At 40.8% G+C, this 26,573-nt stretch overlaps 1 long non-coding RNA gene across 1 annotated transcript; it reads left to right on the top strand.

Annotated features, from left to right (window-relative positions):
- Positions 1–33: 33 nt before the first annotated feature.
- LOC132394409 (uncharacterized) lies at positions 34–23,100 on the top strand. The gene is made up of 3 exons (XR_009512320.1): positions 34–129; positions 11,315–11,996; positions 22,936–23,100. It is a non-coding gene; the product is annotated as an uncharacterized LOC132394409 (long non-coding RNA).
- The last annotated feature ends 3,473 nt before the right edge of the window (positions 23,101–26,573 follow it).

Below are 26,573 nucleotides of genomic sequence, written 5' to 3'. Positions count from 1 at the left end.
TGTGGAAAGTTGGGAATCAGAAACGGAAGGAAAATTCACCATGTGAGCGGGACGGAATACAATGGAAAGATATGTAGCTGACAGTGGAAAGTCCAGGAAATCGAGCGATTCAGCGGAAATCAGACAAACGTAAAAACACGCTAAGAAATTGCACAGGTTCAGATTTGATCACTAATCTGCTCGTTGCTTTTTTATCTGCAATGAAACCGCATTTCAAATAACATGAATACTTTTGTAATTATATTTAGCTCAATTATAAATTTTGAAATAATCTAATACGTACACGATAAAGACAGTGAAAGATCGATCAGTAAACAGTTAACTTTGTCCAAGTTCAAAAGTTAAAAGCATAGTTTATGGAAAAATACCATCGTTTTAATCGGTTGGCATTTGAAACAATGATTAAATAAGTGGTGACAATATACATAACGAGGTAATTTCACAAATTGTACCTCTAGCACTTTAAAATTGGTGGCGAGCGTGCTTGTCACTAAGATTCTGAAGAGGAATCCAGGGTTATGAGGAAGGAAGGGTTAGGTTGATCTCAGAGTAGGTTAACAGGCGGACATCACATCCTGGGTCAAAGGGTCTGTAATGTCTATATTGTATGTTCCAGAGGTACCACTGAGGCTCTCAGGTCGTCCAAGTTACAACTATCATTAGCTGGTCCTCTCTCCTGCCTAACACTCCCATAATGTATTAACCATCTTTACCTACATTCCTTATCCTAAAACCTATCAATCACTCCTTTTGTGAAGAAAAGCATTTTAATGCCCCCTCCCGTCAGTACCTCCACTGACAGGGCACAGCAGCTTCAATGTCAGAATCAGGTTTATTATCACCAGCAGGTGATGTGAAATTTGTTAACTTAGCAGCAGCAGTTCAATGCAATACATAATCTAGCAGAGAGAAAATAAAAATAATAAATAAGTACATCAATTACAATATACATATATTGAATAGATTAAAATTGTGCAAAAAACAGAAATAATATATATTAAAAAAGTGAGTTAGTGTTCACTGGTTCAATGTCCATTTAGGAATTGGATGACAGAGGGGAAGAAGCTGTTCCTGAATCACTGAGTGTGTGCCTTCAGGCTTCTGTACCTCCTACCTGATGGTAACAGTGAGAAAACGGCATGCCCTGGGTACTGGAGGTCCTTAATAATGGACGCTGCCTTTCTGAGACACCGCTCCTTGAAGATGTCCTGGGTACTTTGTAGGCTAGTACCCAAGATGGAGCTGACTAGATTTACAACCTTCTGCAGCTTCTTTTGGTCCTGTGTAGTGCCCCACCCCACCCCATCCCAGACAGTAATACAGCCTGTCAGATTGCTCTCCACGGTACATCTATAGAAGTTTTTGAGTGTATTTGTTGACATCCCAAATCTCTTAAAACTCCTAATGAAGTATGGTCACTATCTTGCCTATGTTGGGACTAGGTTTGATCCTCAGAGATCTTGACACCCAGGAACTTGAAACTGCTCACTCGCTCCACTTCTGATCCCTGTGAGGATTGGATCGTGTTCCTTCTTACCCTTCCTGAAGTCCACAATCAGCTCTTTCATTTTATTGACGCTGAGTGCAAGGTTTCTGCTGCGGCACCGTTCCACCCATTGACGTCTCTCTCCTGTACGCCCTCTCATCACCATCTGAGATTCTACCAACAATGGTTGTATCACCAGCAAATTTATAGATGGTATTTGAGCTATGCCTAGCCACACAGTCATGGATATAGAGAGAGTAGAGCAGTGGGCTAAGCACACACCCCTAAGGTGCACCTGTGTTGATCATCAGTGAGGAGAAGATGTTATCACCAATCCACATAGATTGTGATCTTCCAGTTAGGAAGTAGAGGATCCAATTGCAGAGGGAGGTACGGAGGCCCAGATTCTGTAACTTCTCAAACAGGATTGTGGGAATGATGGTGTTAAATGCTGATCTATAGTCAATGCACAGCATCCTGACATAAGTGTTTGTGTTGTCCAGTGGTCTAAAGCTGTGTGAAGAGCCATTGAGATTGCATCTGCCATTGACTATTGTGGTGAAAGGCAAACTGCAATGGGTCCAGGTCCTTGCTGAGGCAGGAGTTCAGTCTGGTCATGACCTACTCTCAAAGCATTTCATCACCATAGATGTGAGTGCTACCAGGTGATAGTCATTATGTGCACATTTACAACTTATACTGTAATTACTCTGCTAGGCTACACCAAGTTCAGCAAACCCTGACACCAACTGTGGATTCAGGATCAACTTTTTCACCATATACATTTATATATATCAGCAATTTGCTGTGGTGTGTCGACTTGACATGCAACAATAAAAACACTTAATTATAAGAATAAAGAATTACGTAAAAATAAAGTTAGAAGTTAAAGTACAGATAGGGAATAAATATACAATGTAAACAGCATTATAAAACACTGTTTAAAGTGCTTACCGTGCAGTGTAGTGACTGAGGTAGTTGGTTGAGGGAATGTTGGGTTTAACTGGAGGGGTTGATCAGATTAACTGCCTCAGGGAAGAAACTCTTAGGTTGGTGTGAAATTCTTGTTTTAATAGCACTGTCGCACTTTCCAGAAGGGAGGGAGCTTTTGGACGGCAGACTGCAACCATTGACCTTGCCTGCTGACCTGACTGTTCACTCCAGTTTTTGCATATTGTGAGAAGATGTTGTACAAAGCCAGACAGTAATGGCTGATGTGAGGTTGCTCTTTATGATGGCAGTGTAGGATTGCACCAGTATGTTCTGGGGAAGATGGAATTCTACCAACTGCTGCAAGAAGTACATTCAAACTGTCTCTGTTAAGAGGGTCATAGGAAGCATGTGCATGGGAAATTGACTACCCACAGTTTCCCCTCCGCGTTGCACCCCATCCTGATTTGGAAGTATATCACTTTGGAAGTATATCCTTCAATGTTGCTACGGTTAACTCCCAGAATTTCCTCTCTTGCTGGACTGTGGGAGCACCTTCCCTTCAAGTACTGCAGCAGTTTTTGGCTTTGCTCGGATTCTAAAATGTCAAAGTCTAATTAAATTTATTGTACGTACATATACTACTTTAAGATTCATTTTGTTGCAGGAACTTGCTATCATTATAAATAAAATTAGTTATTGTAAACTCATACTGTAACTGATCTATTTTCAAAAAATATGTATGTGTAGTACACTGACATAAAATGCTGGAGGAACTGATGATGGGTCTCGGCCTGAAATGTCAACTGTTTTCTCCCCTCTGTAGATGCTATTTGGCCTGCTGAGTTCCTCCAATGTTTAGCTGCATACCCTGGATTACCAACTTCTGAAGAAACTCTTGTGTTTATGTATGCATAGATCTATTCTATATATTGACACTGATATATTGTAAGCACCTTTGAAATTTCTTCACTGTTGCCATATTTAAAGAACAAACCCATAACATTTCTCCAGTGATCATGAAAGCATCTTCCCAGCAGAATATTTCCCATTTGGCTGAGTAAGTTACAGCTTTTTAAAGGCGTGTTGAAAAAAACGATGCTGTATAATCTTAGCACAAGCAGTTATAGAAGAGTGTCCCCACAGAATCATTCAGAGTATTCCTCAACCAGAAGCTCTGGATAAACCATGAAATCTACAAACTACTGAGGGCCAGATCAAAGGCATTCAAGTCTGGTGACCAAGAAAATCTGGGATGCTATCACCTCTTATAAAGTTAAATCAACAACAGGACTTCACTTTCAGATGAGCTCAATGCCTCTCTGCTCGCTTTGACTGTCAAACATGGAGGAAGCATTGCAAGCTCCCACAGCCCCTGATGATCCTGTGATTTCAGTCTCTGAGGCTGACACGTGAGCAGCCTTCAGGAGGGTGAACCCACAAAAAGCACCTGGCCCAGATGGGTTACCAGGCCAAGTACTAAAGATCTGTGGTGATCAACTGGCCGGAGTATTCACTGAGTGTTTCAGCCTCTCACTTTAGCCTTCTGTGATGCCCACCCGCTTCAAGCAGGCTTCAGTTATACTGGTGCCAAAGAAGAACATTGTAACCTGCCTCAATGACTATCGTCTCATTGCACTTACATCCACAGTAATGAAGTACTTCGAGAAGTTGGTGATGAAACATATCAACTCCTGCCTGAGGACAGACTTGGATCTGCTCCAATTTTCCTACCAGTGCAACAGGCCGACAGCAGATGCCATTTCATTGGCTCTTTATTCAACTCAGGAACAACTGGACATCTAAGATGTATATGTCTGGATGTTCTTCATTGACTACAGCTCAGGATTCAAGCCCATCATCCCCTCAAAACTAATCAATAAGCTTTAAGACCTTGGCCTCAACACCTCCTTCTGCAATTGGATTTCCTCACTTGCTGACCCCAGTCAGTTCAGATTAGCAACAACGTTTCCTCCACAATTACCATCTGCAAAGGTGCACAAGACTGTGTGCTTAGCACCCTGCTCTGCTTGCTTGACACCTATGACTGTGTGGCTAAGTATAGCTCCAATGCCATATTCAGGTTTGCTGATGACACCACTGTCATGGGCTGAATCAAAGGGGGTGATGATTCAGCATACAGGAGGGAGATTGAAAATCTGGCTGAGTGGTGTCATGACAACAATCTCTTACTCAATGTCAGCAAGACCAAGGAGCTGATTACTGACTTCAGGAGAGGGAAACTAGAGATCCATGAGCCAGTCCTCATCGGAGGATCAGAGATGCAGAGGGTCAGTAACTTTAAATTCCTGGGTGTCACTGTCTCAGAGGATCTGTCCTGGACTCACCCCATAAATGTTATTGTGAAGAAAATGAGGCAGTGCCTCTACTTCCTCAACAGTCTGTGGAGGTTTGGCATGTCATTGAACACCTTGGAAAACTTTTATAGATGTGTGGCAGAAAGTGTGCTGACTGACTGCGTTTTGGCCTGGTATGGGAACACCAATGCCTTTGAATGGAAAATGCTACAAAGGGTAATGTATTTGGCCCAATCCATCATGGGTAAAGCCCTCACGACCATTGAACACATCTACATGAAACATTTTTGAAAGAAAGCAGTATCCATCATCAAGGACCCCACCCCAGGGGCTCTCTTCTTGCAGCTACCATCAGGAACCTCTGGACTCACACCACCTGGTTCCGCCATCAGGCTCCTGAAACAAAAGGGATAACTGGAAGTTTTCGTAAATAAAAACAGCGGAGGCAGTTTATGTTTAAGGTAAACTGTAACAATTCATTTATTATACTCCAGAAACTGAACACAAAATATGGTAAAATTACTCTACATAATTGAATCATCACATCGACCAGCCTCCTAAAATAAGTCTCAACTCAACGTCAGTGGTTGTGAATTATGTACATTTCCACCAATTACGTTGCCCTACACAGGCCCAGTCCAACAGATGTCATTGAAACAGGCATTGTGAGCAAGTCTGGAGATCAGATGAGCCACCTGGCCCATTCAGAGGGGTGTTGACACACTTGTGGTCATGGCAGTGGAATCTTGCTGGGCTGATCTACGTTCAGGTTTACCCCTCTTATCTATGATCAAATCTTTTCTACCTGTTCCAAAACATGGAATGGGACATCGTAAGGTGGCCTAAGAGGAGATTGGTTCACATAGTCTGACCTCAGTGCTTGCGAAGATGTTGGAATTGATTGTTAAGATGTGGTTTCAGGGTACGGTGGCACATGATAAAATGGGCCATAGTCAGCGTGGTTTCCTCAAGGCAAAATATTGCCTGACAAATCTGTTGGAATTCTTGAAGAAATAACAAGCAGGATCAACAAAGAAGGATCGGTTAATGTTGTGTACTTTGACTTTCAGAATGCCTTTGACAAGGTGCCATAAATTAGGCAGCTTAATAAGCTTTATGTCCATGGTATTACAGGAAAGGTTCTAACATGGATAAAGCAGTTGCTGATTGGCAGGAGGCAAACAGTGGGAATAAAGGGAGCCTTTTCTGGTTGGCTGCTGGTGGCTAGTGGTGTACCATAGTGGTCAGCACTGGGATCGATTCTTTTTATGTTATATGTCAGTGACTTGGATGATGGTATTGAGAGCTTTGTGGCCAAGTTTGTGGATGATACGAAGAATGGTGCAGGGGCAGGCAGTTTTGAAGAAACAGAGAGGTTACACAAGGACCTAGACAGATTAGCGGAATGAGCAAAGAAGTGGCAGATGGAATACAGTGTCAGGAAGTGCACATGGTCATGCACTTTGGTAGAAGAAATAAAAAGCTGAAATAAAAATAAAAAGGTTGACTATTTTCTAAATAGGGAGAAAATTCAAAAATCTGAGGTGCAAAGTGACTTGGGTGTCCTTGTTCTGGATGTCCTAAAAGTTAATTTGCAGATTAAATCTGTGGTGAGGATGGCAAATACGATGTTAGTATTAATTTCAAGAGTAGAATATAAAAGCGAAGATGTAATGTTGAGACTTTATGAAGCACTGGTGATGCCTCATTGGAGCAGTTTTGGGCCCCGTATCTGAGAAAGGATGAGCTGACGCTGGAGAGGTTCAAAGGAAATTCACGAAAATGATTCCAGGATTGAGCAGCTTGTCAGACGAAGAGTGTTTGATGGCTCTGATCCTAGATACACCAGAATTCAGACGAATGAGGGGTGACCTAATAGAAACCTATCAAATGGTGAAAGGTCCTGATAGAGTGGATGTGGACAAGATGTTTCCTATGCTGGGAGAGTCGAAGACCCGAGGTCACAACTTCAGGAATAGAATGAAGATGAAGAGGCGTTTCTTTTTCCAGGGAGTGGTGAACTGGTGGAATTCTTTGCCACAGATGACTATGAAAGCCAAGTCTGTGTGTGTATCTAAGGGAGAGTTTGATAGATTCTTCATCAATCAGGGCATGAAGGGAAATGGGGAGAAGGCAGGAGACTGGCGCTGAGAGGCAAAATGGATCAGCCGTGATGAAATGGTGGAGCAGACTCAATGGGCCAAATGGCCTAATTCTGCTCCTATATCTTATGGATGAAAACAAATAAGGTAGAATGCGGTTCAAAAGGGACCCAAGAGTGTGTATGATGTAAATTTATGCATCAAATGAATTGAGTGCTGTAGGAATTGAGTTTACTGAGGATTGTAGAACACAGGAATAAAAACACCTGGCACTCGTAATGGCTGCCTATATACCAAATCAAGATTCAAGATTCAAATATGTTTATTGTCAAAGAATGTATAAATTATACAACCTTGAGATTTGCTTGCTCACGGGAAACTACTAAGCAGGAAACCCGAAAGAATGCAATTAAAGTAAAAAAAAACAATGAAAATATAAATAAAAGACCAACACTTGATGCACAAGAGAAAGATTTTTAAAAAAATCATGCAAACAGTTGAAGCGAACCCGGAATAGCCCGGCGTAGACCCAAAGCCTCGCTTATCAGTTCGTTATATTAGCGGGCATGGAGCACAGCAGACGGGGCCGTCTTCATAGCCTCAGCGCCACGGAGAGAGGATGGAGAAAGAGCAAAATCGGCTCTCAGCTCAGTTAATCTGGATTGACATTTAAATTGACCCAACAATAGAACAGCGATATACTCCATGCTCTGGAGAGAGGAATGAAGATTGTGAAGAGTGAGCAAATTTGGCTCTTGCCTCCTCACACTTTCAAAGTTGGCCGCCATGTTCAATAACTCTGGAATCGTTCTAGAACATTGGGGTCACAAATATAGGTTTCTACAAGTAAAACCGGTGGAGGTGTTTTACGTTAAAGAAAAACAGTAACTGCTTTATTGTAGTCCAAACACTGAACACAAAGCACGGTAAAAGTACCTGACATAATTTTGTCATCAAGTCAGACCAGCCTCTTAAAGTGACCCTCAACTCAATGTTGGTGGCTGTGAGCTAAGTACGTTTCCACCAGTTACACTTCCCGACAACTTTTTTCAACTTTATTTGCCTCGCAAACTTGAAATGCTCCCACAATCTCTGGACTCACTTTCAAGGACTCTTCACCTCATGTTCTTGACATTTAATGCTTATTTATTTAATATTACTATTTCTTTCATTTGGATTCAAACAGTTTGTTGTCTTTTGCACACTGGATGAATGCCACGTTGATGCAGGTTTCATTGATTCTGTTATGGTCATTATTCTGTCATGGATTTATAGAGTATACTCACAAAAATGTGTCTCGGGGTTGTAAATGGTGACATATGTGTACTTAGATAATAAATTTAAACTTTTGTACTTTTCTAGTTTACATTTTATCAACCAAACAACATAGTTCATCATTGTTAAGGATCGAGGATCAACTTTATTCACCATATACGATGGTTCATTGAACTGTATTAGGAATTTGCTATGGTGAGCTGGGGAAACATGCAACAAAAAAGCAACAACTTTCAAAAACTATACAGACTAAAGAATTATATAAAAATAAATTTTGAGTGTAAAGCACATATGCAATAAAGTGTGCATTAATACCAGCATGTATTAACAATAGAAGCAGCATTATAAAAAGTGGTTTAAAGTGTTTACAATGCTGTGTAGTGAAGGGGGTAATAGAGGAGGTGGGGGACTAACTAGAATGGTTAACCAGATTAGCGACCTGAGGGAAGAAACTTTTGTGATGGTGTGAAGTTTTTGTTTTAATAGCCCCTTAGCACTTTCCAGAAGGGACCTTTCGGAAAGGCAGTTAGCAGGGTGGGTGTGACTGCAGTTATTTTTTTCTGCCCTCATTTTGTCATGGACAGAAACAAGTCTTGAAGTCATGGCAGACTGTAGCCAATGACCTTTTCTGCTGTCCTGACAGTTCACAATAGTTTTCATATACACTGAGTGGAAGGATGCTGCACTAAAACTTTAATTCAATCAAATGCTCAATTGTGTACAATAAGTAGACATTTGAAGTGCCTGATCTGCTAACTTTGTACGAAAGCTGGTACACCCAAATGTGTGGCACACAGTATGTCGCGTGTAGGTAAGAGTAGAGAAAACAGAAGCAATAGTGGGCCATTTCTTCTACTGGCCAATGACATGATGGTGGATCATGTTCTTCAGCATCATGTTCTACTACACTAACGCCATATCCCTACAAAGTATATGTCACTCTATATAACCCTGAGATTCATTTTCTTGTGGGCATACACAGTAAATCCAAGAAAAGCAATAGAATCAGTGAGAGGCTGCCCCCAACATAATGGACAAACAACCAATGTGCAAAAGTCAGCACACTGTGCGAATACAAAAGAAAATTTATAATAATACATAAATAAGCAATAAATATTGAGAACCTGAGATGAAGAGTATTGAAAGCGAGTCCATAGATTGTGGGAACATTCAGTGATAGGGGGAATAGAGTTGAATGAAGTTATACCCTTTGGCTTAAGAGCCTGATGGTTGAGGGGTTCCTGATCTGTCCCTGAACATGGTGGTGTGGGTCCTGAGGCTTCTCACTGAGAGCAACGGCGAGAAGAGAGCATGGCCTGGTGTGCGGGGTCCAAATTTCCTAAAATTTGTTGGTGACTGTCATGAATATACTTAGTGACTAAACATACATACCCTTTTGGATAGAGTCATAATGAACTCTAGCACAGAAACAAGTCATTTGGCCCATCTAGTCCATGTTAACCTTTAATCTGCCTAGTCCCATCGATTTGCACCTGAACTATAGCCTTCTATATCCCTCCCATCCATTTACCTGTCTTAATTTGTCTTAAATATTGAAATTGAACCCGCATCCACCACTTCCAAAGGCAGCTTTTCCCATACTCTCACCACTTTCTAAGTGAAGTCATTCCCCCCTCATGTTCCCCTTATTTCATCTTTTCATCTTTTGCCCTTAACCCATTAATGCTAGTTCTAGTCTCACCCAACATCAGTGGTAAAAGCCTGCTTGTATTTGCCCTATCTAGACCCATCATAATTTTGTATACCTCTATCAAGTCTCTCCTCACTCCCCTACACTCCAGTGAATAAAGTTTTAACCTATTCAACTTTTCCCTATAATTCAGGTCCTCAAGATGCAGCAAGGTCATTGCAAATTTATCAAGGAAGACTCCAAAAAAATCACTGTTCACTAAGTAAAGATGTCTCTGTCCTTCATGCCCGTTTTATAACTTTGTTTCTAGGCCTGCCAGCCAAGGAGAATCAACCATGCATTTGCTCTTTCAGAATTTGGTGAGGTTAAGTAGACTGCTCTCATTCTTCCCAACTCTAGAGAATGGAAGCTCAATCCATTTATTTACCCCTTGTAGGATAATCCCCCTAATCTAGGAATAATCCGGAAAAAAGGCATTACACGCTCTGAGTTCAGATTCTATACAATATTCTAGGGATTGTTGCAGAATATAGTATTAATGGTAAGACTCTTGGCAGTGTGGAGGTTCAGAGGGATCTTGGGGTCCAAATCCATAGGACACTCAAAGCAGCTGCACAGGTTGACTCTGTGGTTAAGAAGGTGCATGGTGTATTGGCCTTCATCAATTGTGGGACTGAGTTTAAGAGCCAAGAGGTAATATTACAGCTATATAGGACTCTGGTAGGACCCCACTTGTACTGTGCTCATTTCTGGTCACCTCACTATAGGAAGGATGTGGAACCAATAGTAAGGGAGCAGAGGAGTTTTACAAGGATGTTGCCTGGATTGGGGAGCATGCCTTATGAGAATAGGTTGAATGAACTCGGCCTTTTCTCCTTGGAGCAACGGAGGATGAGAGGTGACCTGATAGAAGTGTACAAGATAAGGAGAAGCATTGATCGTGTTGATAGTCAGAGGCTTCTCCCCAGGGCTGAAATGGCTAGCATGAGGGGGCATAGTTTTAAGATGCTTGGAAGTAGGTACAGAGGAGATGTCAGGGGTAAATTTTTTACGCAGAGAGTGGTGGGTGCGTGGAGTGGGCTGTTGGTGGAGACGGAAATGATAGGGTCTTTTAAGAGACTCCTGGATGGCTACATGGAGCTTAGTAAAATAGAGGGCTATGGGTAAAGTCTAGTAATTTCTAAGGTAGGGACATGTTCGGCACAGCTTTGTGGGCCGAAGGGCCTCTATTGTTTCTATGCTTCTCTATAAATCAATCCAAAGAGGGAAACAGAGTTAAAATTTTAGGTTGATGATCTTCCAAATGACCTGGGAAAGTGAGCTAACAAGTGTGTTTTATTGTTTCATGAGGGGGTTTAAGGAAAGAAATGTTGGGCAATGAGTCGATCATGTAGAATAGAAAGATAAGGCTGTGTTAGAGTAGGAGTACAAGCCTTGGGACATAAAAGTAGAATTAGGCCATTCAGTCCATTGAGTCTGCTCCGCCGTTCTATTATGGCTAATTAATTATTTCCATTTCTATCTTTGATATCTATGTTTTTCCCTTTTCAAGGTTCTTTTGAAGACCCGGACCTGGAGTTATACACTGACTTTGGTTCTTTGCAGAAATGGGACCTGCTCTCAGGGCCTCACGACCGGCCACTTTTCAATATGCCAAGGACGCGGCCTGGAAGTCTAGTGCAACTTCAGGGTGCCGGATTTTCGTGGCTCTGGAGGCGGGCTGGTTCAAGGCTGGTACTGCCACCTGATGTGTCGTCGGAGACAGAAGATTGAAAACAGTGAGCTGGCTGCTGGCTGTGTGCCCAGAGACCCGGGTTCTTCGGGCATAGAGCTCGATAAAAGCGACACAACAGACTTTTAACACCATAAATCAGCAAGTTGTTTCGTTATGTCTCCCCTCTTGTTGTGAAAAGGAAACATCTCTTCTTCCCTTATTAGGGAGAGAGAGCTTGAGGTATGTCGAATTACCAGGCGAACAAGTAGTCTTTGGGGTACTGCAAGCCTGTGTCTTTATTGGATGTGAGACCCGACGCAGACTGGGAGACCGTTTCGCTGAACACCTACACTCTGTCCGCCAGAGAAAGCAGGATCTCCCAGTGGCCACACTTTTTAATTCCACGTCCATTCCCATTCTGATATGTCTATCCATGGCCTCCTCTACTGTCAAGATGAAGCCACACTCAGGTTGGAGGAACAACACCTTATATACCGGCTGGGTAGCCTCCAACCTGATGGTAAGAACATTGACTTCTCTAACTTCTGTTAATGCCCCTCCTCCCCTTCTTACCCTATCCCTTATCTATCTATCTATCTATCTATCTACCTTTTTTAAAATTTATTTTCCTGTTAATTAATTAATTAATCCCCTCCATCTTTTTCTCTCTTTTTTCTCTCTCTGCCCCTCTCACAATCACTCCTTATCTGCTCTCCATCTCCCTCTGGTGCTCCCCTCCCCCTTTCTTTCTCCCTAGGCCTCCCGTCCCATGATCCTTTCCCTTCTCTAGCTCTGTATCACTTTTGCCAATCACCTTTCCAGCTCTTAGCTTTACCCCACCCCCTCCAGTCTTCTATCATTTTGTATTTCCCCCTCCCCCACCTACTTTCAAATCTCTTACTATCTTTCCTTTCAGTTAGTCCTGACGAAGGGTCTCGGCCCGAAATGTCGACAGTGCTTCTCCCTATAGATGCTGCCTGGCCTGCTGCGTTCCACCAGTATTTTGTGTGTGTTGTTGTGTCTTTATTGATGCTTGTCTGCATGGTGGAGGGTGCAGATGCTTTTTTTGCCAGTGGGGAGGGTTGCTGGTTTGCTGCTGCTTATGTGTGGGAGGGGGGAGTTGGGGCGCTTTGGGGTTCTAACATTTAACTGTCATTCATATTTTGGGGCACTCCTCTGTTTTTGTGGATGTTTGTGAAGAAGATGAATTTCAGGATGTATATTGTATACATTTCTCTGACATTAAATTGTACCTATTAATTAAGTCCCTCAACCCCATTTTTCTGCCATTGCCCCATAACCTTCGATGACTTTGCTAATCAAGAATCTATCAACCTCCACTCTAGATGTACCGAATGACTCGGCCTCCGCAGTTGTCTATGGTGATGAATTCGGCAGATTCACTGCCCTCTGGCTAAAGAGACCCCTCGTTATTTTTGCTCTAAAGGAACATTCTTGTATTCTGAGGTGGTCGCCTCTGGTTCCACACTTCCCCACTTTTAGCAACATCCTCTCCACATTCACGCTGCCCAGTGCTTTCAATATTTGGAAGGTTTTAATGAGATTTTCCCCTTGTTCTCCAGTGTGTACCAGCCTAGGGGCATCAAACGTTCCTCATACATTAACCCTTTCAATCCCAGATTCATTCTTGTGAGCCTTCTCTGGACCGTCTCTAATGCCAGCACATTCTTTCTTAAATAAGGGGCCCAAGCTGCTCATGTGCAGTCTGATCAAAGACTTACAAATCCTCTGCATTAAATTCTTGTTTTTATATCCTCATCCTTTCTCAAATGCTGCTGCAGTCCAAGTGACATAAATATTGCGGACACTATTGAAGAGATGATGTTAATCTGTTTAGAGGAGTCAAAGGAGAGGAAGATCAGTGAAGTTAGAACATTGGAGAGATGCAGGACACACAAACTGAAAACCGAATGCTTAAAACGGCCAGAAGATAGCTTGCTTACTTGTCTGTCTATCTGACTGTTGATTTATTTGAAAGCCTTTTTTCACCAGGCATCTCTAGAGATGCAGCTTGTCAGCCCCTCGCTAACAGCCCCTGGACTCAGTGGTGAGAAAGCCACCTTTCTCACGTCCCTACATTGAGGATAGATATGACTTGGGTTCCACCAAACACGTGGGGTTGGGATGTCTCGCCCACCCAGATTCTGATCTGTGTGAATACTGTCTCCGTGCAATTGCCTATCGGCACTGTACGCATATACAATTATAAAGAAAGAATCTTTATCGAACAGTTAGTAGGAAAAATAAAAGAAATAAAAAGGGCCCATGACAGTTAACCCAGTCCAAATGTGCACACAAGCTGGAGCTCACCTTGAAATTGTCTTTAACTCACAGTCTGCGTGAAAGCACATATGACATTCCAAATGTTACTCGAAATCACTTAGATCGAACAAACGGGCTCCCCTACAGGAGTATTGGTCCTTCCACCTGTCAGCCATTCATCTGCACCAAGCACCTTGTGCAACAGGGATGGCATTGTCAGCCATCTTCCCTCCCAGCTCCCACCAAATAAACCTCGACCCACACCTGTGCCCATCACAAACACCTCTCTGCCCCGTGTTCTCTAGAACCTTCTCTCAATTTCACATTCCTAAGTTGATCACCATAGCCCCTTATCTTTAGCTCAAACCCAAACATGCTAAAAGCAGAACAGACCGCTTTTACAGAACTGCAAAAATGAAATAGCTACAGCCTAGCAGGAAAAATCTTTACCAGGGTGTCGCGTAGTTATTTGTTTTGATTGTTTGTCTAAGTACTGTGCAAAAGTCTTAGCTACGTGTATGTAGCTAGGGCGCCGAAGGCATTTGCACAGTATTGTATTTGTCAATGTGGAGTGGAGAGTGAGGTTGTTAATCTGGTGGAAGCAAAGGATGTTGGGGATGGTGTGGGTGTGGGACAGGTGGCAGAGAGGGAGTGCCAGGGGTGGGAGTGATGGTGCCGGTGCAGACACATCCAGTGCTAAGACACCAGGCAGGGTAATTTGATTTGAAACAATTGGTTTATTGATCATTACAGAATGTCTCTATGGTGCTTCCCACTCCTTTCCCCTTTTCCCAACCATGATTCCCCTCTCCTAGCCCCCTTCCCAATCTCAGTTCATAATAGAGATTCATATCAGAATCAGGTTTATCATCACTCACATGTCATGAAATGAGTTACTTTTGCAGAAGTACATACAAGTATTACAGTACTGTGCAAAAGTCTAAGGCATCCTTGCTATATACTATATATGTGCCAAAGACTTTTGTGCAGGACTATATATATTGGAATGTTTGTTTGTTTGTTTGTTTATTTATTTGTCCATTTATTTATTTATTTATTTATTTATCTATCTATCTATCTATCTATCTATCTATCTATCTATCTGTCTGTCTGTTTATTTATGTAGGTATGTATGTATTTATTTATATATAGGTAAGCACAGTAATAGGTCCTTCTAGCCCAATGAGTCCATTTCATCAATTATATGCATGTGACCAATTAATCTACTAGCCAGTACATCTTTGGGATGTGGGAGAAATTGAAGTCTTTATTGTGGAAGATACTAGCAGTATGATGGAGGTTCCAGATGTCAGGGGTCGTGAAGTGTGTGGTTACCATAACTGGAGAGAAAGTTCTTGGGAAACTGAAAGGTCTGAAGGTAGATAAGTCACCTGGACCAGATGGTGTACACCCCAGCGTTCTGAAAGAGGTGGCTAAAGAGATTGTGAAGGCCTTAGTAATGATCTTCCAAGATTCTGGAATGGTTCTGGAAGACTGGAACATTGCAGAAGTCACTCCACTCTTCAAGAAGGGACCAAGGCAGAAGAAAAGAAACTATAGGCTTGTTAGTCTGATCTCAGTGGTTGGCAAGATGTTGGTGTCAAATATTAAAGATTTCAGGGTACTTTGAGGCACATGATAAAATAGGCCGTAGTCAGCATGGTTTCCTCAAGGGCAAATGTTGCTTGACAAATCTGAAGGAATAACAAGCAGGTTAGACGAAGGAGAATCAGTGGACGCTGTGTACTTAGGTTTTCAGAAGGTCTTTGAAAAGGTGCTGCACATGAGGCTGCTAATCAAGGTCAAACTCCATGGTATTACAGAAAAGATACTAGTATGGATAAAGCACTGGCCAATTAGTAGCAGGCAAAATGTGGGAATAAAGGGGTTCTCTGCTAGTGACTTGTAGTGTTCTACAGGGGTTTGAGTTGGGATCGAATCTTTTTACGTTAATATGTCAGTGATTTGGATGATGGAATTGATGTCTTTGTTGCAAAGTTTGCAGACAATATAAAAATAGGTGGAGTGGCAAATAGTTTTGAACAAGTAGGGAGGCTACAGAAGGACTTAGACAGATTAGGAGAATGGGCTAAGGGATGGCAGATGGAATGCATTGTCGGAAAGTGTATGGTCATGCCCTTTGGTAGACAAAATTAAAGGGTTAACTATTTTCAAAATGGAGAGAAAATACAAAAAACCTGAGGTGTAAAGGGACTTGGGAGTTCTTTTGCAGGATTCCCAAAAGGTTAATTTGCAGGTTGAGTCTATGGTGAGGAAGGCAATTGTAATGTTAGCATCCATTTCACGAAGGCAAGAATATAAAAGCAAGGATGTAATGTTGAGACTTTATAAAGCATTTGGTGAGGCCTCTCTTGGAGTATTGTGAGCAGTTTAGGGCCCCTTATCTCAGAAGGGATGTGTTGTCACTGGGGAGGGTTCAAAGGAGCTTCACGAAAATGATTCCAGGATTGTACAGCTTGCCAAATATAGAATATTTGATGGCTCTGGGTCTGTATTCACTAGAATTCAGAAGAATGAGCTTTATTGAAACCTATTAAATGGTGAAAAGTCTTGACAGAGTTGATGTGATGTTTCCTATGGTGGGACAGCTTAAGACTAGAGACACTATAGCTCGCTATTTTACTAAGCTCCATGTACCTGTCTAAAAGTCTCTTAAAAGACCCTATTGTATCCGCCTCCACCACCATTGCCGGCAGCCCATTCCATGCACTCACCACTCTCTGAGTAAAAAACTTACCCCTGACACTTCCTCTGTACCTACTCCCCAGCACCTTAAACCTTTGTCCTCTTGTGGCAACCATTTCAGCCCTGGGAAAAAGCCTCTGACTATCCACACGATCAATGCCTCTCATCATCTTATACACCTCTATCAGGTCACCTCTCATCCTCCGTATCTCCAAAGAGAAAAGGCCAAGTTCACTTAACCTATTCTCACAAGGCATGCTCCCCAAACCAGGCAACATCCTTGTAAATCTCCTCTGTACTCTTTCTATGGCTTCCACATCCTTCCTGTAGTGAGGCGACCAAAACTGAGCACATACTATAATACTATATTCTGCCATCATATCTGACCTACCAAAATGAACCACTTCACAGTGTTACAGATTCAGCAACAATAAATATATAAGTGAGGCACGGTTTTTTATAATAAATGAAACATTTATTAAACACTGAAAAACAAACCCCCAAAAGTAAACAAAAAACTAACGTAACCGGAAATCAGCTTAAACAGTTCTTAAAGGAATAAAGCAAAAACAGTTCTTAAAGTGATGTTGCAAAAACAGTTCTTCAAAGTAGTACTGCAAAAGTTCAAAATGCTTACAGTCCATTAAAGGAGAGACTTTTTAGACGAGTTAAATTCTCTTTCATGTCGTGTTGTTGCAGTTCCCAGTTGAACTATGCTTTTCCCGGAGAATTTACGAAGATGAAAATGAAATGGCTTAAAGGCACTGACCTTTCCTTTACAAAACTGTTCCCAATCCTTTTGCTATTATTTGCAGGGATTAACACGGGGACAGTCAATGAATTCCTTCCGGATGAGGATCAAACAAGGTCGAACCTGTTTCACCGTTGAAATCGACTTTCCTCGATCTTTTAGCTCCCGAACTCCAAACTTCACTCTCCACTGATTTTTAACTGGCAGTATTATAAAGAAACTGCTCCGGCAATGACCTTTTAAACTTTAGGCATTAAATAAAACTCCACCTTTCAACCAAACTGCATCGGCATGGAGTCAAAATGGCAAATCCAGCCACGAGCTGCCCCTCCTCACAGGGAGGGGTCCTCCTTTTATACCCTTTAAAAAAAACCTGTCACATGACCTCTACTGGCAGGAAAATGACGTCATTCCACCATCACAAGACCACTAACTTAGGTCCAGCATATCTTCAACACCACTGTCATGTGACAAGTACAAGATACCCACGGGTACATAGCACCTCCCTCCAAAAAAAAAATAATTTTGGTCTGTCAAGAACAAAATTTTAACAATTATTTACAAAAAAAACAAATGTATAAATTTTATAACATACACAGTATACATAGTATCATCATATAACATCTTGCAATTTACAATATAGTAGAAGTGTTACAATTGTTAAAAAAATCACTCCATAAAAAAATTGCATTGTACATTCAACATCGAGATAGACAATCAGCAACCACATTATCTTTACCTTTACTATGAGTTATCACAATATTGTACTCTTGTAACATCAAACTCCGATTTAATATCCTTCTGTTTTTGTTTTTCATCTTACTCAGAAACACTAACGGACTATGATCAGTGTAAACTATGTGGTTTTTGAGTTGTACCAACATATACACCAAAATGTTCTAAAGCTAAAACAAGAGATAACAATTCCTCCTCTATTGTCGAATAGTTTCTTTGATGCTTATTAAATTTCTTAGAAAAGTAAGCTACTGGATGATCAACCTCATCACCCTCATTCCTTTGCACCAATATTGCTCCTGCAGCCTCATCGCGAGCATCTACAGCTAATGAAAAAGGTTTTTCAAAGTCACGTGCCCTGAGCACAGGTTGTTGACATATCATAGTTTACAATTTCTCAAATGCTTCTTGACAAGGCACTGTCCACACAAACTTCACATTCTTCTGCAAAAGGTTAGTTAATGGAAGGGCAACATTAGCAAAATTCTTACAAAATTTTCAATCATACCCTACTATTCCCAAGAATCTCCTGAGAGTTTTTTTTCCCATTGGAGTGGGAATCTCTAAAATTGCCCAAACTTTTGCCTTACCTTGACCCACAACATAACCAAGGTAAGTCACAGTGGCATGTCCAAATTCACTCTTAGCTGAATTAATAGTTAAGTTAGCTTTTGAAAGCCTTTCAAACAATTTCTCCACTGCAATAATGTGTGCTTCCCAAGTATCATTTCCTGTCACTAAATCATCAATATAAGCATCTGTATCTTTCAATCCCTGAATCACAGAGTTAATCATCCTCTGGAAAGTACCTGGGGCATTCTTCATCCTCAATGGAAGAACATTATACTCATATAACCCAGATGGAGTTACAAATGCAGAAATCTCTCTACCTCTGTCCGTTAATGGAACACACCAATACCCTTTCAATAAATCAATCTTTGTAAGGAACTTTGCTTTTCCAACTTTATCTACACAATCATCTACTCTAGGAATTGGATATGCATCTGTTTTTGTTACAGCATTCACTTTCCTATAGTCGTACAAAACCTAATACTACCGTCTGGTTTTGGCACCATAACACAGGGTGAACTCCAATTCGAGTTAGAAGGGCTAATAATATTATTCTCTAATATATATTTAATTTCTTTCTCAGCAAGTTCAAATTTTTCTATGTTCATCCTATATGGGTGTTGTTTAATGGGTTTGGCATTTCCAACATCTACATCATGTGAAGCTATAGTAGTCCTTCTCGGAACATCTGGAAACAAATCCTTATATTTAAAAATTAATTTCTTCATCTGCTGTTTCTGCTCTAGCTGTAAATGTGCTAATTTCTCATCAATATTTTCCAGAATGGTTGCGTTTGGTAACCTGACAGAAACAATGTTGGATTTAGAATGAAATTCAGATGAATCATCTATCATGTTCCTAGCTAAATCAAATTCATTACCATTAACCACAACAGTCACAGTAGCAGACTGTTTCTCATAATATGGCTTTATCATATTTATATGGCATAGTTGTGTTGGCCTTCTACGATCTGGAGTTTTTATCACCTAATCCACATCATTGACTTTAGACACAATTTCATAAGGACCATGAAATCTAGCTTGTAAAGAATTCATTTGCACTGGGAAAAGAACCAGCACCTTATCTCCAGACTTAAACATCCTCATCCTAGCTTCTATATCATACCAAGTTTTCATTTTCTCCTGAGCCAATTCCAAATTTTCCTTGGCTAAGCTACAAGCTTTATGTAATCTGTCCTTAAATTTTAAAACATAGTCCAACAAATTAGTGTGTACTTCCTTACTAATCCACTGTTCTTTTAATAAAGCTAAAGGTCCTCTAAATCTATGCCCAAATACAAGTTCAAATGGACTGAAACCTAAAGATTCTTGTACTGATTCCCTTACTGCAAATAAGTTTATACCCTCATCCCAATCACTTTCATTTTCCACACAATATGTCCTAATCATATTCTTGAAGGTTGAATGAAACCTCTCCAAGGCACCTTGTGATTCCGGATGGTATGCAGACAAAGTGATTTGCTTAGCTCCCAATTTATAAACTATCTGTTGAAACAATCCAGACATAAAATTACTGCCTTGATCAGAATGTATTTCCTTAGGTAATGCAAAATAAGCAAAGAATTTTATAAGAGCCTTTATCACAGTTTTGGCTGTTATATTCCTAAGTGGTACTGCCTCTGGAAACCTAGACAAAGTACACATGACAGTCAACAAGTACTGATAACCAGTTTTTGTTTTTGGTAATGGACCAACACAGTTTCTAATAACTTTAGAAAATGGTTCACCAAATGCTGGAATAGGTTGTAATGGAGCCACTGGTCTAACTTGATTTGGTTTACCCACAATTTGACAAGTATGGCACGTTTTACAAAACATCGCCACATCTTTTCTTAGACCAGGCCAGTAAAAATATTTTAAAATCTTGTCCACAATTTTCCTTACCCCTTGATGTCCACCTAAGGGCACACTATGAGCTAAAGTCAAAATCTCATTTCGATAAACTTTAGGGACAACTACCTGGTAAACAATATTCCATTCATCACTTGCAGGAATTGTAGGCGATCTCCACTTCCTCATCAACACTCCTTTTTCCAAGTAATATCCTACTGGCAACTTCGCAATTTCACTATCTGGTAGAGCTTCTTCTCTTAATTTTATAATCTCAGGGTCTTGACTCTGCTCTGCTATCATCTCCTTCCAAGACAGAGATAAATCTTCAAAGTCAGACCTACTCCAAGAATCTTGTTCAAACAATGAAGGTAAGAAAGTCTCTGACACATCCTCAAAACTCGAATCCTGAGGTGAACTGTCATGAGTAACAACCTCATTCTGTGCATCAATCTTTTTAGCCATAGCTCTAGTCACAACACAGGAAGAATCTGTGTTAGAATTCAACTGTGGTTCCTCTGACTTCATTGTCAAATGCACTTCAGGAAAAACTTGTCCAACTGCCAAGTCATTACCTAACAATAAAGAAATATCCTCCACAGGTAAGCTATGCTGTAATCCTACTTTAACAAGTCCTGTAACTAAACCTGACTTTAAATTTACTTTCTGCCAATGTACAGGCATAAAGGCACTCCCAACACCTTGTATATAATTTACCTCACCAGTATCAGACTCTTCATTAAACTTCAATACACTGTCTAACATCAGTGATTGAGAAGCTCCAGTATCCCTAAGGATTTTTATTCGCACCGGAGTAGATCCTTCTTTCAAGGATACAAACCCTTCAGTTATAAAATTATCATATCCTTTTTAACTTGGTCAGACTCTAACAAAGCTTCATTTGTGTTTATCAAACCCTCTGGATTTACAGGTGTTTCAGTATGTTGCACACAAGCATCTGGGACTGCTTCCTTCTCTTTCTTCTTCAATCAGAAACAGCTGGCTATCATGTGACCAGGTTTCTTACGATAGTTACAAATAGACAAACTGTCTGTCCTTCACAGGTTTTCCTTCCTCCTTACCTTTCTTATTAACTTCTGATTTAATTTCTGATTTACCTTGAGTCTCTGTGTTATTTTTCCTCTTAAAAATTCTGCCCTGAGGAAATTTATTCTTATGGATAAAACATACTCATCAGCTAATCTAGCACAGTCCTGCAATTTATCGGTATCCCTCTCATTTAAGTACGTCCTTACTTCAACAGGGATGCTTCTTTTAAATTCCTCCATTAAAATCAGCTCTTTCAATTTATTTTTGTCCCCATTTACATTTTTAGAGGAAACCCATCTCTCAAAACACACAGCTTTATCATAGGCAAATTCCACATAAGTTTTTTCCACAGACTTCTTCAAACTTCTGAATTTTTCTCTATATGCTTCTGGGACTAATTCGTATGCTTTCAAAATCTGCTGTTTCACAATATCATAATCAATGCTTGTGCACCAGTTAAAGCTGCATAAACTTGTTGTGCTTTGCCTTTAATTACACTCTGTAACAACAGTGACCATTTATCATTTGGCCACTCTGAAATCTGAGCAATCGTTTCGAAATGTTGGAAATATCTTTCCACTTCTGTTTCACTAAATGGAGGGACCAATTTAATTTCTTGACTAACAACAAACGGTTTTCTAGAACCAGAAGACTGATTCTCAGACCTTAATTCCGCCATCGCATATTCAAATTCCTTCTGTTTATTTTCAGCTTCTAACCTACAACGCTCCAATTCTGCTTTACTTTGTTCCAACTTCATTTGTTCGATTTTCAACTGCATCTCTAGATTACTTATTGGAAACGACTCTAAAATCGATTCATCAAAATCACTCGAATCCACATAGTGTGTCGCGATTTTTCTCTGCATTAGAGCCTTTGATGTAGACCTCGAAATACCTTTAAGTTCCAATCTACTAGCTATCTCAGACACCACAATTTTTTTTGCTTTCGCTAATAACTCCGCATCTGGCGAAGCCAGAAACTCATCAATATTCATTGTTGCCGAATACCACTCACCAGCCAATCAAACAAAAGAATCGAGTATTCCCCTTTTCCAAAACACCGATTCAAAATTACAAGCATTTAAACTCAAAAATGTTTCATCCCGGATATAGTCCCAATGTTTATGTTACGGATTCAGCAACAATAAATATATAAGTGAGGCAAGGGTTTTTATAACAAATAAAACATTTATTAAACACTGAAAAACAAACCCCCAAAAGTAAACAAACTGCTAACGTAACCAGAAATCAGCTGCTGTGCGGCAGCTTAAACAGTTCTTAAAGCGATGTTGCAAAAACAGTTCTTCAAAGTAGTACTGCAAAAGTTCAAAATGCTTTCAGTCCATTACAGGAGAGACTTTTTAGACGATTTAAATTTTCTTTCACGTCGTGTTGTTGCGGTTCCCAGTCGAACTATACTTTTCCTGGAGAATTTATGAAAATGAAACGGCTTAAAGGCACTGACCTTTCCTTTACAACACTGTACCCAATCCTTTCTGCTATATTTTGCAGGGATTAACACGGGGACAGCCAACAAATTCCTTCCGGATGAGGATCAAACAAGGTCGAACCTGTTTCACCGTTGAAATCGACTTTCCTCGATCTTTTAGCTCCCGAACTCCAAACTTCACTCTCCACTGATCTTTAACTGGCAGTATTATAAAGAAACTGCCGGCAATGACCTTTTAAACTTTAGGGATTAAATAAAACTCCACCTTTCAACCAAACTGTGTCATAATATTGGACCACACAGTGGCATGGAGTCAAAATGGCAAATCCAGGCACGAACTGCCCCTCCTCACAGGGAGAGGTCCTCCTTTTATACCCTGTAAAAAAAACCTGTCACGTGACCTCTACTGGCAGGAAAATGATGTCACTCTACCATCACAAGACCACTACCTTAGGTCCAGCATATCTTCAACACTACTGTTACGTGACAAGTACAAGATACCCACGGGTACGTAACAACAGTTATTTGGGTTGAACTCCATCTGCCACTTCTCAGCCAAGTTTTGCATCCTATCAATGTCCCGCTGTAACCTCTGACAGCCCTTCACATGATACACAACACCTCCAACCTTTGTGTCATCAGCAAACTTACTAACCCATCCCTCCACTTCCTCATCCAGGTCATTATAAAAAGCACGAAGAATAAAGGACCCAGCACAGATCCCTGAGGTACTCCACTGGTCACCGACCTCCATGCAGAATATGACCTGTCTACAACCACTCTTTGCCTTCTGTGGGCAAGCCAGTTCTGGATCCACAAAGCAATGTCCCCTTGGATCCCATGTCTCTTTACTTTCTCAATAAGCCTTGCATGGGGTACTTTACCAAATGTCTTGCTGAAATCCATATACATTACATCTACTGCTCTTCCTTCATCAATATGTTTAGTCACATCCTCAAAAAATTCAATCTGGCTCATAAGGCACAACATGCCCTTGACAAAGTCATGCTGACTACTCCTAATCATATTATACCTCTCCAAATGTTCATAAAACCTGCTTCTCAGGACCTTTTCCATCAGCTTACCAACCACTGAAGTAAGACTCACTGGTCTATAATTTCCTGGGCTATCTCTAATCCCTTTCTTGAATAAGGGAACAACATCCGCAACCCTCTAATCCTCCGGAACCTCTCCCGTCCCCATTGGTGATGCAAAGATCATCACCAGAGGCTCTGCAATCTCCTCCCTCGCGCCCCACAGTAGCCTGGGGTACATCTCATCTGGTCCTGGTGACTTATCCAACTTGATGCTTTCCAAAAGCTCCAGCACATCCTCTTTCTTAATATCTACATGCTCAAGCTTTTCAGTATGCTGAAAGTCATCACTACAATCACCAAGATCCTTCTCCTAGTGAATACTGAAGTAAAGTATTCATTAAGTACCTCTGCTATTTCCTCCAGTTGCATACACACTTTACCACTTGATAGATCCTATTCTTTCATGTCTTAACCTCCTGCTCTTCACATACTTGTAGAATGCCTTGGGGTTTTCCTTAATTCTGTCCACCAAGGCCTTCTCATGGCCCTTTCTGGCTCTGCTAGAATTTCATTCTTAAGCTCCTTCCAAGTAGCCTTATAATCTTCTAGATCTCTAACGGTACCTAGCTCTCTGAACCTTTTGTAAGCTTTTCTTTTCTTCTTGACTCATATTACTACAACCTCTGTACACCACAGTTCCTGTACCCTACCATAATTTCCCTGTCTCATTGGAACGTACCTATACAGAACTCCACACAAATATTCCCTGAATATTTGGCGCATTTCTTTCATACTTTTCCCTGATAACATCTGTTTCCAATTTAAGCATCCAAGTTCCGGCCTGATAGCCTCATAATTCCCCTTACTCCAATTAAATGCTTTTCTAACTTGTCTGTTAGAATTATGATCACTATCTCCAAAATGCTCTCCCACTGAGTGATCTGACACTTAACCAGGTTCATTTCCCAATACTAAATCAAGTACAGCCTCTCCTCTTGTAGGCTTATCTACATACTGTGTCAAGAATCCTTCCTGAACACACCCAACAAACTCCACCCCAGCTAAACTCCTCACTCTAGGGAGATGCCAATCGATATTAGGAAAATTAAAATCTCCCATCATGACAACTCTGTTATTATTTGTTTCCCTATCTGCTCCTCGATATCCCTGTTACTATTGGGTGGCCTGTAAAAAAATTCTTCTTCTTCTTATTATTATTATTATTATTACATATCTGAAAAACCTTTAAACATCTACTTCCAGTTTTCTGGTTATTGACTCTTTGCTTTCCATATTAATGAGTTGGTGTTAAATTGTGGAATATCTATATTCTGCAGCCAGAACGCTCTTTTAGCAACATTCTTATTTGTTCTTTGATCTAACACCATTGTTAACTTCTCTTGCTGGTGTAGTGTCGTGTAGGCCTCTATTAATCTCGATAGACCATGGATTTGCTCCTTAGGAAGTTTCCAAGGCACAAGCCTGGGCAAGGTTTTTTTCATGGAAGACCAGCAGTTGCCCAAGCTGCAAGTCTCCCCCCTCCATGACACCGATGTTGTCCAAGGGAAGGGTGACCCATGAAGCTTGACACCGGTGTCGTCGCAGAGCAATGTGTGGTTAAGTGCCTTGCTCAAGGACACACACGCTCAAAGTAGCGGTCTTCAGATAACTAGACGATTGCCTTAACCACTTGGCCACACACCAACACTTCCCTTGCTGGTTACAGTTGGATACTGGTTACTATTGGATTTTAGTGCCTGAAGGGACTTGTATTTCTTCTGGCATATTAATCGATTTTTAAAAATCGTTATCTATTGCTTCTGTACTGTCATTACTTTTTGTTCTGTTTGTGGTACTGGGAAGCTAGGTGGCCATGAATACCACACACAAGAGATGCAGAGGTGAGGAACAAATATGCTGCTGCTGTTTCATCTAACCAGAATGCCCTCTCACATTACGTTCAGTACGGAACACACAAGGAAACTTGACAGCAACCCATATGGGTCAAAACATACCCCTTCCCTCTTATTTTAAAGGTTTCTCCTCTTTCCCTACACAGACCAACTACTACTGAACTACTAATATTCAATGGAATAATGGGAAAAATGAGGACAGTGCAGGACATGAAAAATGTCGAAAAATGAAGAAATACTCAAATGGTAAAATAGTACAATCGTGGCTGACCAGGGAAGTCAAAGATAATGTAATAGCAAAAGAGAGGGTATACAACAAAGCAAAAATTAGCGGGAAGATAGAGGATTAGGAAACTTTTGAAAAATTACAGAGAATAACTAGAAGAATCATTTGGAGGGTAAAGATGAAATACGAAAGTAAGCTAGCAAACAGCGTCTTTGCACAGTGCACAGTAAAAGCTTTTTCAAGTATGTAAAAAATTAACGTGAGATGAAAATGGATAGAGGACCACTAGAACATGAGGCTGGAGAAATAATAACAGGGGACAAGGAGATGGCTGATGAACTAAATGAGTATTTTGCTTCTGTCTTCACTGTGGAAGACAGCAGCAGTGTGCCAGATGTTAGTGAGTGAAGGAAGAGAAGTGATGAAGTCACTATTACAAAGGAGAAGGTGCTCAAAAAGCTGGAAGACCCAAGGGTACGTAAGTCACCCTGACCAGATGAACTGTACCCTAGGGTTCTGAAATA

This window comes from Hypanus sabinus, chromosome 1 (assembly GCF_030144855.1).
Source record: "Hypanus sabinus isolate sHypSab1 chromosome 1, sHypSab1.hap1, whole genome shotgun sequence".
NCBI lineage: Eukaryota > Metazoa > Chordata > Chondrichthyes > Myliobatiformes > Dasyatidae > Hypanus > Hypanus sabinus.
This window is presented reverse-complemented; position numbering and strand designations above follow the sequence as displayed.